The sequence below is a fragment of the Panthera leo genome, chromosome E3, assembly GCF_018350215.1.
Source record: "Panthera leo isolate Ple1 chromosome E3, P.leo_Ple1_pat1.1, whole genome shotgun sequence".
NCBI lineage: Eukaryota > Metazoa > Chordata > Mammalia > Carnivora > Felidae > Panthera > Panthera leo.
Genome location: NC_056694.1, coordinates 38,592,649 through 38,607,541, shown reverse-complemented (window position 1 = coordinate 38,607,541; position 14,893 = coordinate 38,592,649). Strand labels below are relative to the sequence as shown.

The 14,893-nt window shown below is 55.8% G+C and overlaps 6 non-coding genes across 6 annotated transcripts; 3 read left to right on the top strand and 3 right to left on the bottom strand.

The window, feature by feature from the left end:
- Nucleotides 1-1,001: 1,001 nt before the first annotated feature.
- On the bottom strand, nucleotides 1,002-1,074 carry TRNAK-CUU. Its single transcript has one exon. It is a non-coding gene; the product is annotated as a tRNA-Lys (tRNA).
- A 3,040-nt stretch (nucleotides 1,075-4,114) lies between these two features.
- On the bottom strand, nucleotides 4,115-4,186 carry TRNAP-AGG. The gene has a single exon. It is a non-coding gene; the product is annotated as a tRNA-Pro (tRNA).
- Nucleotides 4,187-4,381: 195 nt separating this feature from the next.
- TRNAK-CUU lies at nucleotides 4,382-4,454 on the top strand. Its single transcript has one exon. It is a non-coding gene; the product is annotated as a tRNA-Lys (tRNA).
- A 2,712-nt stretch (nucleotides 4,455-7,166) lies between these two features.
- On the bottom strand, nucleotides 7,167-7,238 carry TRNAP-UGG. Its single transcript has one exon. It is a non-coding gene; the product is annotated as a tRNA-Pro (tRNA).
- Nucleotides 7,239-8,561: 1,323 nt separating this feature from the next.
- On the top strand, nucleotides 8,562-8,634 carry TRNAK-CUU. Its single transcript has one exon. It is a non-coding gene; the product is annotated as a tRNA-Lys (tRNA).
- Nucleotides 8,635-12,069: 3,435 nt separating this feature from the next.
- TRNAP-CGG lies at nucleotides 12,070-12,141 on the top strand. The gene has a single exon. It is a non-coding gene; the product is annotated as a tRNA-Pro (tRNA).
- The last annotated feature ends 2,752 nt before the right edge of the window (nucleotides 12,142-14,893 follow it).

The following is a 14,893-nucleotide window of genomic DNA, read 5'->3' as shown; positions in this document are numbered from 1 at the left end:
GCGGGGTGCAGATGCACGTCTTGGAGCCTGGGGGCAGAAGGTGACACTTGGGTCAGAGCGGTGGGTCCCTCCAGTGTATGGCTTGGGAGGGGTGGGGTCCCATGGGAGAGAGAACGGTCCCGCTCCAGGGGTGCGGGGTCAAAAACCTGTTCTCAGCTCCACTCCACAGCCCGGCCCTGCGCGTGGTGACAGAAGGAGGGTCTGGGGGAGCTTTCCCAAGCCGATAGCCTCAGTTTCCCATTGGCAGGAAGAGCGGCCACCCCAAAACCCAGACTGGGACTTGCTGCCTTGGAGTCTTAGCGTGTGGCAGTGCTGCCCCCCACCCCTGCCATTCTCCTGTCCATAGAGACCTGAATCAAACCCTTCTCTGACACCCACAGGAAGTGGGGACAGTTCCTGACCAACGAGCCAGAGCCGGAGGGGTGGCTCCTTGGTCTAGGGCTTTGATTCTCCGTTAGGGTGCACGAGGTCCCAGGCCCAAATCCTAGTCGAGCCCTGCTTTTGGGGCTGTTTGGCAGTGGGCGCGCTGCAGTCACCAGGACGTGTGGACATGACCCCCCAGGCTGTCACCCTCCCCTACTCATAGTGGTCCGGGGCCCTCTGCCCTGAGCGCCTCCCCGCTGAGTGATGATCGTGCCCTGGAGTCCCACGTACACCCTGACCCCCAAAGGGACAACTTAGCAAAAACTTGAGCTTGTCACCACCGCGCACGTGGCATCCTGCCGTGGCGACCCTCGGTCGTGCAGGTGATGGCTGTGGCTCCTTCCCTTGAGTAAACCCAAGAGAAAACTGTGACCGTGGTGGCTTTTCTCCTGTAGCCACGTCCAAATCTCCGAAGAACTGCTTTCTAAGATTGCTTTGCTCAAAGAGGAAGTTGAGGAATAAAGCGGCTGTGTAAGGAGTGGGTGTCCTTCATCACCTCCGATGGCTTTGGTGCGCCCAAGAGGTTTTACCTAAACCGAATATGCCAGGAACTGCTCAGCGGTCTCTTTCTAAAAGGACGCCCAGCGTGGGGCTCGAACCCACGACCCTGAGATTAAGAGTCTCATGCTCTACCGACTGAGCTAGCCGGGCAGCCGTAAGCAAGGTACTGCGGCTGAGTTTCAGAATCTGTTGGGCTGCAGACAAGTCAGAATGGCTAAGCAGTTCAGGTCTTGGGGACAACAGGGACGTGGCCACTTCTGGAGTCCCTCGGGGCACTCTGCGTGTGGGATCTGCTCAGAAAGGGCGGCGTCCCCAGCCCGGCATGGGGAGCGGGGAGCCTAGTGGTGGAGGCCGAGGGGCCACCCTGACCCTCCCACACACACACACACACACACACACACACACACACACACACAGATAGATGGGCTCGGCGGGCAGCCGTAGGGAGCCCTGAGGCGTGGACGGGACTCAGCGGACCCGAGCCAGCTGACCCCGCCACACATGGACAGGCGGCAGGAAATGGGGAAGTGACAGCAGGTCCCGTCCTCCCTCACGTAATCAGACAAACCTGCGAACTTAAAATAATTATTAGACCCACCAGATTCCACTCGTTCGCGGGAAAATTCCCATCTATACTTCCTTTGAATTATCAAAAATCAATTTATTTTTATTAAAAAATTTAAAAAAATATATATATATATATTTTGCCCCCAAACCTTCTTGGTCTGCCCTTGGGCAACCCTGAGCTGCTGAATCTGCCCCCCACCGTGGTCGGCTGCAGGTGGGGGCGGGTTGGGAGACCCCAGGGTGCCTGCCTCCCGCTCGCTGCCTCGGGATCCAGTCTCCAGGTTTCAGGGGCAAGAGCAAGGTGTCCCTGGACGCAGAGGTTCGGTCCTAGTGTGTCTGCATGTCTGAGCCCCAGGTGGGTTGGGGCTGGGGCAGCCCCCACCGCACCCCCCTCTCCAGAGCAAGGAGGAATTTTAGGTAAACAGTAGGCTGGGAGTAGGACCCAGCAGTTCTCTGCTCGTCCCCCGCCCCAAACCCTGGAGTCTGGGTGGCTCAGTGACTCTGCTGAGGATCCACTGAGATTCCAGACTCCACACCGCAACTGCGTGTGCGGGTCTGGCCCGCATCCTGAATACAGCTCACCAGTGTAGACAGGAGGAAGGAGGCAGCAGGGAGCCGGCACACAGACTGGGGAAGACAGAACACGGAGTGCATGGTGTAATGGTGTTGGGTGCGTGCAAGGCACTGAGAGTATTTGAAAACAAAAGGACTTTACTTGCAGAGGTATTTGCTCCCCACCCCAAAGCGAAAAGCTTTTATGGTTGAGGCTATACGGTATGCGCTTTAAAATTAAAAAGTGGAGGAGGACAGGTTTTAAAAATACACAAAAATGGGGGAGGCTGTGCGGGGCAGGGGGCAGAGAGGTTTGAGAATTCTGTATTTCTGCTCAGTTTTGCTGCGGACCTAAAATTGCTCTAAAAAATAAAGTCCATTCTTAAAAAAAGGCGTAAACAGGGACACCTGGCTAAGTGAGTTGGTAAAGCACGTGTCTCTCGATCTTAGGGTTGTGAGTTCAAGTCCCATGTTGGGTGTGGAGCCTAGTTAGAAATAAGAATGAAAAATACACAGATAAATTTGAGTTGCTATTTCTTCTAATGCATTTAGCCCCATATTTCTTCTCTTTTGGGTCTCCAATGACTCCATTAGATATTTTGTTAAAATCCCAGCAAAACCTTAAGGCTCCTTCTTTTCTTTCTTTCTTTCTTTCTTTCTTTCCTTCCTTCCTTCCTTCCTTCCTCCCCTCCCTCCCTTCCTCCCTCCTTCCTTCCCTCTTTCCCTCCCTCCTCCCTCCCTCCCTCCCTCCCTTTCTATCTTCCTGTTCAGTGAGTCTTTCCTCCGTCTCGTTCCTTTGTTTGTCACCCAACCATTACGCTATTTTCTTTCAGCTATTACATTTCTCAGCTCTAAGTTTTCCATGCGGTTATGCCTTATGTCTTCTATATCTTTGAGACTTCCAAGTTTTAATTTTGTTTCACGTGCGTTCTTTATAGCTCCTTCCAGCATTTTTAGGATGGCTGCCTTCTACCTCTCCTTTTCAGATGGTTCCAGAATCTGTGTCCCTGTCTTTCACTCATCTTTTCTCCTTCAAGTTGGGATTTTCCTGGTTCCTAGTAGGACCAGTGGTCTGCAGCTCCGTCGTGTTTGGACAAGTTTGGTGTTATGTTTTGAGACTCTAGATCTCATGTACATCTTCTGATTCAGCGGGCTCCTCTGACAACGCGCCTCCCCCACCCCCCCATGGGAAAAGAAGATTCTACCTTGTTGCTGCCTGGGGGGCCCAGTTCACGCAAGGTGGGGCGTCCTTATTGCGGGGCAGGAGCGAGAGTTTAGGCTCCCCACCAGGCCTCTGCTGTCACCCCCTGGCTGGGGGGAGGTGGGGCATCCCACCAGACAAAGAGAAGGCTGGAGCAACGTTAGAGGCTGTAGTAAAGCAAGGCTTCCGGGGCTGCTGCCGGGTCCTGGGCCCTGCAGGTTTTGTTCAAGTCCCAGGAAGGGAAAAGGGAGGTGAGGGGAACCCGGGGCTGAAGTCAAAGTGTCCATTTCGAGAGCTGCGCGCTCTGGGCAGGCCCTGCCCGCCACCAGACGCTCCCCTTCGGGCAGGGTGACCGCAGGGAGGCGGGGGAGGGGGTTGGAGGGGGAGGTGTCCCCGGAGGCTCCCCGGGCCCGCACTGGTAATTAACACAAGAAGCAATGCTGGCCGTCAGCCAGAGTCTGGCTCCTCGGGAACATAGTTGGGGGGCGGGGCTTCCCCGCCGGGTCTGGGTCCCCTTGCCACTCCCGCGGGCGCAGGACCCGGGCCACCCAGCCCAGCCGCCGTGCTGGCTCAGCGCTCCCCCTGGCGGCCGGGAAGAGAATCACCTGGGAGTGCAGGAGCGGCTGGAGGCCGGTGAAGGGCCGAGTCCCCGGCTGAAGCCGTGGCCTCTCACGTCTGTGTGGCGCGGCTGCTCCTGGACATCTCTCTCTGTAGGCCCCCAATTCGATGTCGAGCTCAAGTTCAGGACTCTCTGGCCGCGGGAGCGACGGTACATCAGGTGGCATTTGTTCCTGCAGGTGGCTCTGGGCTGGGGACCCAGGACTTCAACAGGGCCCTGGGGGGATTTGAGAAAGGAGAAGGAAAAGGACGGGGCTCGTCCGGGATTTGAACCCGGGACCTCTCGCACCCTAAGCGAGAATCATACCCCTAGACCAACGAGCCACCCCTGGTAGCCGCCTACTTCTCCTTATTTGTAGTATCCTCACGCCCTAGGTGCCCACCTCCCTGCAGTCTCCTTCTCTGGGGGCAGCCATGCGCGCACCGCCTCTCCTGAAGCAAGATGCGCTTTTGCCTCGACTTGTAGCACCTGCCTTTAATACTTTGAGTAGCAGGGAGGTAGGACCAGTTTTTGTCCTTGCCCGGCTAGCTCAGTCGGTAGAGCATGAGACTCTTAATCTCAGGGTCGTGGGTTCGAGCCCCACGCCGGGCGTGCGGTTTTGCCTGATAAAGAGGCCAAAAGACAACTCAACGCAGGGAAGGTATTTCGCAGATCCGCCATTTAAAGAGGCTTTTAACAATCTCAGGTAGATGCTACCAGGGAGGTGGCTGCGTGGCTCTCCGAAGCCTTGCACGGTCTCTGTGCTCCTGTGAAGCAATGTAAATATTTGGGCCCACCAGCCAGCTTCTGGATGCTGGCCCAAGAAGACACATAGCTATATCTTTTCTTAGATTAGTAACCCGACAGTGACCTGCGCTATCACATTTGACCGGGGAACAGGATGCAAACCCAGAGCTCGGTGTCAGTGTGGGTTTGGGGGTGACTCTCTAGGTCCCGAGTGGGGCTCCCAGGAGGTGGCTCCTGATCGGGGCCACTCCAGTGCCTGAGGAGGGACTGCGCAGAATTTCCCTCCCCCACCCCCACCCCGAGGTTGGTGGCCTGTCAGCTTTCCTTCACTTCTCCCCAATGAAAGGGAAACAGACAGGGGGCATTTCGTTTTCTATCTTGGGGAAGAGGGAGAAGGAGGGTATGTGCTTCCCATCAGCTGACTTTCTTGTGTTCTCTTGCAACGGTTTAGGCTCATGAAAAGACCCCGCTAAGTGTTTGACAGGACTGTGTTTTCTTTCTTTTGTGGTGGGGACCCAGGTTACGCTGGGAGACACCCCTCCTCTGGACCCTGGGATCTGCCAGAAGCCCCCTCTATTTCTCACTCAGGGCACTCTTAGTCTCAGTAATCTTTCCTGGTGTTCTTAGGGGAAAAGGAAACTCAGTTTATTAGGGACTTAGGTCCATACACCTTCGTCGCTTCTTGGAAAAAATTCTTACCAACTCAGTGTCTCTATTAGCTTCCCGTGGCCGCTGTAAGAAGTTACCACAACCTGAGCGATTTAAAGCAACAGAAATATATTTTCTCACGCTTCTGGAGACCAGAGTCTAAAGTCAGGGTGCCAGCTGGCCATTTTTCCCACTCTCTTTAAAGGCTCCAGGGAAGAACCCCTCCTCGCCTCTTCCAGCTTCTGGTGCTCTGGCCAACTTTGGCTTCTAGACTCATCACTGCGGTCTGTGCCTCCACTGTCACAGTGGCTTTCTTCCCTCCACGGGCCTCTGTGTCCTCATATAATCTTTTTATAAAGACACCTGTCGTTGGGTCAGGGCCCACCCTACTCCAGGATCTCACTGTATCTAATTATATGTGCAAAGACCCTACCTCCTGAGGTTCTGGGTGGCCACGGTAGTCGGGGGACACCATTCAACACTCTTTTTTTTTCCAAAAAATTTTATGTTCCTTTTAGTTTTCTAACTCACAACCCCAAGATCAGGAGTCAGATGCTCTACCCATTGAGCCAGCCCGATACCCCATTGTCTTTTTACTTTTTTTAATTTTATTTTTTATTTTTAAAAAATTTACATCCAAATTAGTTAGCATATAGCGCAACAGTGATTTCAGGAGTAGATTCCTCAGTGCCCCTCCCCCATTTAGCCCATCCCCCCTCCCACAGCCCCCCCACCCCCTCCACCCCCCCCACCCCCATAACCCTCCGTTTGTTCTCCATATTTATGAGTCCCTTCTGTTTTGTCCCCCTCCCTGTTTGATATTATTTTGGTTTCCCTTCCCTTATGTTCATCCGCCCTATCTTCTTATTAAATAATAATTCTTTTTTACTGGGATATGTGCAGTGGGCGGGCCGTGTACAGCTTCTCCAACCTTGGGATGAGATTGCGTACTGCCTCGCACGGTTCCTGTTCCACACTGATTCTCTTGCCCTGCTCGCGCGGATACTGTGGGAAATCCAACGTTGCAAAAATATAGCATCGTCAAAAGTTCAAAGTCAGTGTTCAGAGAGTGCGGTGTCTGATGGATGTTGAGGATTGATGTTTCCCTCAAAAGTTTTAAATATCCCTGGGCATTTTTACATACTCTAAAGGTGCCTCCGCACATCGCAGACTCAAGCCCGAAGCGCCACCTTTGGGTGTTTTAGGGGCAGAAGTCGCTGGCGTCACAGGGAACTCATGCTGGTGGCTCCTCGGGGCGGAGGTTTGGGGGTGATTGCTTTGGAAGTGGCTGTACCCTGAGCCCAGTCCCACTTGAGGGTCCTGTCTATGACTGAGTGGTGCCTTGACCCAGCCCAGCCTTTCAACCATCCGCAACACCGAGGGCTCAAGACCCCAGGTCGGCCGGAGGTATCCCTCCCTCTTGGTCTGAAAAGACAGCACAGCCAGGCCCCACACTGCCTACCTCAGAAAGGCCTCCTGGATTGAATCTGAGACCTCACATCTAAAGCAAGACAAACATCCTTAGGCCAAAAAAAGTCCCTTTGGTTGGTGATCCATGGTGGCTCTAACTTCTCTCCCTCGCTTGCCTGACGCACTGACTCGGTTTCCCTTGGCCAGGGAGGAGTATGCCCTCATACCTGGAGTCTGGGATGCTAACTCTGGACCTTGTTTTCAGACGGGTCCCCCCAAGGGGCCCCCAGTGCTGGGCACAGCAGAGGACACAAGGACAGCCTAAGCAGAGAGTGAGTGGAGGTCCAGGCCAGCTCTGAAGTCTGGAAGGTCTTTTAGTCACTGTCAGGTGGAGTGATGGGTCTCTGGGTCCCTGCTCCTTCCTGGCCCTGAGTGGACTTTGGTCCCTTTGTCAGCAACAACCTGACCATCTGGAGAAGGAAAAAAAAAAAAAAAACAACAAACAAACAGCAGAGACACGGGCTCGTCCGGGATTTGAACCCGGGACCTCTCGCACCCAAAGCGAGAATCATACCCCTAGACCAACGAGCCAAATTGGCCCTGCCCTGTCTTGTTAATTCTGTCCCCTGGCTTTCCCCTCCTTCGGCTGCGGTGGTGTCCCAGATGCCTACCGAAAGGAAAGAGGATTGGGTCACCGTCCAGAGAGCCGTGAGGTTCGACACTACGGGTCCTAGAGGCTCAGGGGTCAATTCCCCCTCCCCCCCAAGAGCCTCTGTCACCAGGACCTCCCTCCCGCCTTGGACTGTGGCCAGCTCCAGGACCGCGTGGGGGGTTCCCGGGGGAACTCAAACCCGAGACTAGGGCCTCCCGCCTCGAACCCCCCAGCCCGGGCTGTGGGCCTCTGGCCAAAGCCGCGTCTTCTCTGTTTGCGGAAAGGGGAACTAGGGTCCGGGGCAGACCCAGAGGCTCTTGTCCTCGGCCAAGCCCGCCCTCTTCTGGGCTCAACCCCCAAAGCCCCCGCGGGACTCTGGGTCTCACGAAGCTCCCCTTTGCCCCGGCGCCGGGCACCGTCCCGCGGACGCATCCCTGGGCTGGGCGGACGCGCGGGGCCTCGAGGCGCCGCGCTCATCTTCCCTTCTGGATGGGCGACGATTCTAGAAACCGACCGGAAAGGAAGAAGGTGGCCCGACCCGACCTTGCGCGGGGGCCCCCGGGGCGCTGGGGGTCCCGCTCCAGTCCTGCTGCGGGTTCTCTGGGTCTCCCCGTCCACGCCGCGCCGCCAGCCCTAAAGCGAGGTGCGGGACGCGGTGGAGGGGACGCGGCGTGGGGGCAGGGGGAGACGTTGAGAATTTGAAAGAGACCGGTCGGGGATTTGGACCCCGAGCGCTCGCAGGCGCAGCGGACTCATCCTCCAGGGCCATCTTTTCCCACTTAACACCAGTGACCTTGACCTCCACGATCCCGTGCTCCCAGTCTGCAAAAGGGTCCCGAGGGACGGAGGGCGGGAGGGCTGGGGGGAGCCTCGGTTCCCATCCCGGAGCTGGGAGGGAAGGAGGCGGGTTGGCACTGCTGAGGCCTGCGTGCTGCCTCCCGGGGCCGAGCGACCGTGGGGTTTCAGGGACTCGGTGCCTGCGTGGCACCGGCTTCCCAGCGCTGCCGGGCCCCCTGGGCCTCCTTCTGTTTGTCCTTTTGGGTCAGAGTGTCCCCGATCCCTGCCCGCGGCCTTGAATTTCGGGTTCCACCCCCCTTCCTCCCTTGCTGCTTTCAATTCTGAGGTTCTGGTCAGTTTCCGGCTGGAACAGAGGAATCGTGTCGGAGGCAGCACTGGTCACAGGGGCGGGGCTGCGGTGAGGGGGAGGCCGTCTTGCCCCAGCGCTGCCTCCCTTTTCCTTTGAAGGAGCCAGCAGTTGCCATGCCCGGCTAGCTCAGTCGGTAGAGCATGAGACTCTTAATCTCAGGGTCGTGGGTTCGAGCCCCACGTTGGGCGCGCGTTTTACAAGCCTGGGCGAAGAAAATGAATGCTGTCCCGCCCCTAAGAGTGAGCAGTTACCACAACTCACGTTTCAGGGTCTGACTCTCAGGGAGACCCAAAGACCACATCCTTGTGCTGGATTTGGAGCTGCCGGAAGACTGGACGGGAGAAGGGGACACCTTAGAGTTGCTCAGGTCTCTGCCTCTAGGTCTAGTCTCTTCTAACAGAGATTGTGGACTGAGTTGCTTTTGAATTTTGGGATTTAAATGTGTATCTAGTCCATGGAGACGTGGCAGGAGTAGCATAGCTCAGGGGAGTCATTCCTGCAGTTACGTGATCTCACACAGCACACTCTGAGCATGTTTCCTAACTCTTTTGAGGACACCAGGACTGCCCAGTTGTCTGGACCCCTGGGGTGGATGTGGTCCTCGCATCTGACGCCCTGGACTTTCCCAGAGTGGGTGCCGATGTGAATTCAGGATAAAGGAGTGAGGTCCCTCGCCTCCGGACCCCGGGCTTCTGAGTTCATGAGAGATCCACGGGCTACAGTTCTCTCCTCCCCCCGATTCCCTTACAAGAGCCAGGAATTCAATCCTGTGAAAATTGCCTTGAGTTTCACTCATAGACCGAGGGGAGTCCTTCCCAGCTGGGACCAAGGATAAGCGCCTGGCTTTTCCAGGACACTGGGTGGTGGGGATGGGATGGAGAGACGGGGGAGGGGCTGGGGCTATGGAGGTGAGAGTGCCACACCAGCCCTCAGGCTCAGGGTCATAGAACAGAGTCCACGGGGCGGGGGGCGGGGGGTGGGGGAAGGAGGAAACAGGAGTTTTTGCACCCAGGAGGGTCTGTCTGCTTATCCCTAGACTGGGAGAAGAAACCCTGAGCCCTTCCTTTAGCGCAAGTCTTGGAACTTCCTCCTCCACCCCAGGAGACCCAGTCCTAGGGTAGCTGGTGTCCAAGGTGGCCGCGCAGCTGGGATGTTCAGAGAAGGGAGAGGCGCTTCGCTCGGCAGAAGCTGGATCAGCGCGGACAGAACACCTCCGCTCTGCTCCACAGTCCCCGGCGAACTCAGGGGACAGAGCACCGAACTCTTGATCCACTGCCTTTGAAAGAAAGATCAGGGCTCTAGAAGCCAAGTTTGGCTCAGTCCTAACCTCCTCGCCGTTCGGGCGGTGGTCCTTGCAGTGGCACCTGGGCTGTGGACAGCTGGGCGTGTCCATGTGTGCGAGTGTAGCTGATTACCGGCAGGTGGACCCAGAGGGGTCCCACAGGACCAGCCAGCCAAGAGGGTCCTGGGCCTCATGCAGCAGAGAAATCAGGCGCGAGTGGAGAGGAAGTGGGCGCAGTTTGTTGAAGACGTACAGACGCAGACAACGTCTAGGAGGCCTGGAAAGGAAACAAGAGTCTCGTGTCTGCTTGGGGCCTGGGGTTTTTGCTGAGGGTGGCGGTTCGGTGCACGTGTCTTCCGAGGCATCCAGGAACAGAGAGGGGTTAGCTGTTCGCCGTAAGTCCCTGCTCTGAGCCAGGGGTCTTGATGAGTCGGTGGTCTTGGAAAACGTTCAGGACGACTCCCGCCCCGTCACTCCTTAGATGTCATCCGTTTTGCTGGAAGACTCCAAAGGAACCATTAATCCCTTGACCTTTACCAGGAGGACATACATCATCTGTCCCCGTGAGGTGTGTGTGAGGCAGGGGTGTGGGACGTAGCGGGAACGGAAGCGGAAAAAGGAGCAACAAAAAAAGGCAGTTCTTCACGGGGTCCCTTTAGGTTCTCTAAAGGGGCGGCATGCACAGTCCCTCTAAAATACCCAACGGAGCCGTCCCCAGCCAAGGTATGACCTGTGCAGGTGGACCCTGGTGGCCAGGCTAGACCAGTTTGAGCTTCACTGCCTCCCACTGTGCAGATGGACCCTGGCGACACTGGCACTTACCTGTGCTTCGTTAGAATGTTACACTCTTCGCCCGAGGAGCGCAAGCTTCGTTAGAGGAGCGCAGGACACGCATATTTTCTGGGTAGTCCTACACAAACTTACGCCCTCCCGCCTCTACTTTCGAGGACAAAACTCCCATTCTGAGTAGTCATCCGAACCCTAAACAAAAGAAACCCCGCTCATCCCCACTTGGGGAGTCAACAGCTTTGGAAAGTATTCCCCACGATCTCCTTATTTGCTGCACATCAAGTTCCCTTTGTGTGACCGCCTGCCCCCAGCACAGTCTCTACCTGGAACTCACCAAGGAGGAAACTTGCGTGACCCTGTGTCACAGGAGCACATGGGGAATGGAACTCGGGGGTCACTTGTGTCCTTGGCCTCTGAGACTTGCAGAGCTAGAGGTCAGTGCCGCCGCCCCTCCCCGTCTCAAATTAGCCAGACTGGGTATCTGGGCATGTCCTGGGAAGAAAGGACCATCATTTCCTTACCTCTTTTAAAAAGACTGGAGCGGTGAAATGAGGGCTGGGCTAGATTTATTCCAGGAATGCAGGGTTGGTTTTATGTTCAAGATCGATCAAAGTAGTTAATCATGTTGAGGGAATGACCAAGAACAGTCACGTGGTCTTCAGAAATGTTGGTAAAAACACCCGGATTCAATTCACGCCTGTATTAATCAGGGTTTCTGGTTTCTGTATTTTATGACGGTTTGACCTCTTGGGGGCCCTGCCGGCTGAGGCGAAACCCCTCCACCCAGGGCTAATTCCCAGAGAGAGGAAACAATTTGCCTGCCAACAGGCCTTTCGTAGGCAAACCAGCCACCGGTGCGTCCAAACTCCTACCCACCTCCTCACCTGACTCTGGCACCACCCCTGCCCGAAGTCACCAGGCGGCAGATACCAGACAACGAGGGACAGCCCCTGCGTCCCGCATCTCACTGAATTAGTCAAGCTAGCCGATCCGAAACTCTTCACCCTGCCTTGGTTTGCCTTTGCCACCGAAACGATTCGCCCCGAACTGCGGGAAGTTCCCAAAGGGGGCCGTCGCCCACCCCGCGGGGCTTAAGGATCAGCAGCGAGAAGCGGGGTCCGCTGCGGGCACTCCCTTCTCCCGCGCCCAGACTGGCTTCCCTGGCGCTGAGCGCATAAAATGGACCGGTCACCTCCTCCTTCGCCTCTTCCTCCTCCTCGACCCCGTCTTACTTGGTGCCGGTCCCCTTCCTCTTGTCTGCCCCCCAGCCAGCCTCCATAGCCCCCACCGCCGTGGCCGCCTGAAGCCTCGGGGTCCCCTGCAGAGCGAGTGCTCTGGCCGCACGGGCCCTCCGGCTCACCCGAGCCCCTCGTCCTCCCCTCCCCCACAGTATGCTCCCCACTCCCCTGGGGACAGGAATCGGCCCCCATCCGGGGGATCAGCCGAGCCGTCCTCCTGGGACGGCGCCGCTCAGCCAGCCTGGGATTGAGCCGGGGTCACGCGCGACGCGAACAGTTGTGTGCGAAGCTCAAGCAACCTCCCGTGCGTGCGAGGCTCGTTGGTCTAGGGGTATGATTCTCGCTTCGGGTGCGAGAGGTCCCGGGTTCAAATCCCGGACGAGCCCAGGGCGCGCGCCTCTGCTTTCTACCCTTTTACAAGGGGAATATGGAGCTCAGGAAGCGTGTTGCGCTCCGCTCAGGCCCTTCCCCGGGACCTGACGGGGCCTGGCCGCTCGCGCTCTTGGGGGTTGTGGGGGAGAGCGGCGGGGCTTCGGGCTACAGGCTGGGGCGGGGAGGGGGGCGCGGTCGGCCAGTCCACTTGGTGGCCAGCCAGCTGCTCTCCTCTCTGCCACCCCCGCGGGACACCTGTTTCCTCCAGCTGGCCCGCCTGAGATGCGCTGACGTGTCTCAAGGAAAGTAAGCGATCTTACCGAGTGTTGCAGTGACATTTTGGATATATTAGGTTATGTAAAATATATTATCGCCATCAATTTTGCCTATTTCTTTTTACTTACTGTTGTGCGTTTTCGTGTGCCACTAGAACATTTTAAGTGGCAGGCGTGGCTCATATTTGTGGCCGGCAATAACGCACCACGCTGGGCCAGAGGCCTGACTCTCATTGTGGGACGCAGAGGTCCTAGCTCCAAATGCGGATCGACCTCTCGATGGTAAAAAACGTTCCCTTCCGGTTTCGGCACCGTAGCCGGGGGTGGCCCTCCCTCCCCGCCTGGGTTCTGGGCCCTGGACGAGACACTCGGCCATGCAGACGCTGTTTTTCCCATCTGTGAAATGGGAACAGTTCTGATTCAGAACGATTTATTTAAACGACCGTCCTTTCCTCCCCTGGTTCGTGGCGCCCACTTTTTCACAAATCAAGAGTCTGAGTGTATGTGGTTCTAAGACTTCGCTGCTTCATACCGCGGTCTGTTTACTCTCGTGCCCAAACCAGTTTAGCTTTTATGGGTAAGTCTTGATATCCAGGCGTGTGACTCTCTCAAATATGTTTTGGTGACCACTGGCCCTTTGCACTTCCATGTGAGTGTAAGAATCAGCTTGTCAGTTTACACAGAAATAGCGATGGGGCGTTTGACTGGTACAGCCTTGATTCCTTAGGGCATTTCCAGGTCGCCATTATGATATTGACGCCATTACGATATTGAGTCTTTCAACTCATAAACATGATATGTCCCGTCACTTATTAAGGTCTTCTTTAACTTCTCACAGTAGCGTTTTATATTTTTCTGAGATACGTCTTGCCTATCTTTCATTTGAAGTTTTGCTGCATATTTGATGTTGTTGAAACTATCGTAAATTGCATCCCTTTGGATAGAATGTGTGATTTTTTGCAGATATGTATGAAATACAACCAATTTTTACATATCAGTCTTGGATCCAGTAACATTGTGAAACTCGTGTCATTTCTAATTTACAGAATTTTCTGCATATCCAGGCACATCATCTGTGAATAATGACAGTATCACTTAATTACTTCTGATCTTTATTTATACCTTTAAAAAAGTTTTTTTTAATGTTTATTTCCGAGGCAGAGAGAGACAGAGCATGAGTGGGGGAGGGGCAGAGAGACAGAGAGACACAGAATGCTAAGCTGTCAGCACAGAGCCCGATGCGGGGGCTTGAACTCACAAACCCTGAGACCATGACCTGAGCCGAAGCCGGTCGCTGAACCGACTGAGCCACCCAGGTGCCCCAGATTTTATTTTTTTTAAGCACACCACACCCAACATGGAGTTTGAACTCATGACCCCGAGATCAAGAGTCCCATGCTCCATGGACTGAGCCAGCCGAGCACCCCTGGGGTCTTGCTTTTACAGTTAGGTAGGTGGAATCTGACTTGGCCTACAGTCAAGGGTTTTTCTTTACAGCTAGTATCATGGTACTTCATAGTCCCTCCAGGGATGAAAACCACAGCAAGCAGGGGTCCAGACACTCAGCGTTGGGGTCCACAGAAGGCAGGTGTCCTCAACACCCATAAACACAATTGGTCCCCTGGTTAGGCTTTGCTAAGGGCTAAGTTTTGGGTTTGAGTCTGACTCCGGGACTTTGCTTTCCCGGAGGGCTTGAGGTTCCTCCCGGACCTGGAGAACCACGGAAAGTTCCCAGTGTTGGCTAGCTTACTTGGCAAAGCACGGAGCCCTCTCCCAGTCTGGGTTGGGAGCTCCACTCTGGCCTTGGTCCTGGGCTCATTAGCCACAGCCCGTTCCATTTCCCCCAACTCAGAAAGGTCCCCCCGTCTCAGAAAGGGTTCTCAGTTCCAGGCAGGTGCACAAAGATCCGCAGTGTCAACGCTGGGCCCATTTATTGCCGGGAATCCTAGGGAATCGCTGAGAAAATCAGCCAATGGCAGAAGCCACACACACCGCGCCCCCGCCCCCCAGCTCCTCTCCGGATTTATTTGACGTGAGGACCTAATTGACGGCCAGCAAGAGCGGTGCTCCCTATCTTCAGGGAGGATGCAAAATCCTGCCAGCTTTCGTGGCACTGCCGGGCCGGTGCGGTCCCCCTGGTGCACCCTCTCCCGGGTCAGATTTCTCAAAATGTAGGCTTTGTTCAGGATAAAATGAACCAAGGGCAGAGGCCCACGTGAACGTTTCTGGCCTCAGCCAGCTGTGAGGGTCTCGGCGGTGTGGAGGGGAAAGCAGAAGGCCCTCTCTAGCCCGGGGCACGCACAGGAGGGGGATCCAATCGGTCACAGAAGCACCAAGTGTAAGGTGTCAGCATCCGCAGTGGGGGGAGGGGGGCTGATCAACTTTAACGTCGGCTGATCAGCAGCACCGTCCCTGCAAATCTGACGTCCAAGGTGGGGCTCAGTTCTACAGTCTTGAAACTAAGGGTTTTACTGAGCCTAGCCAGGAAACT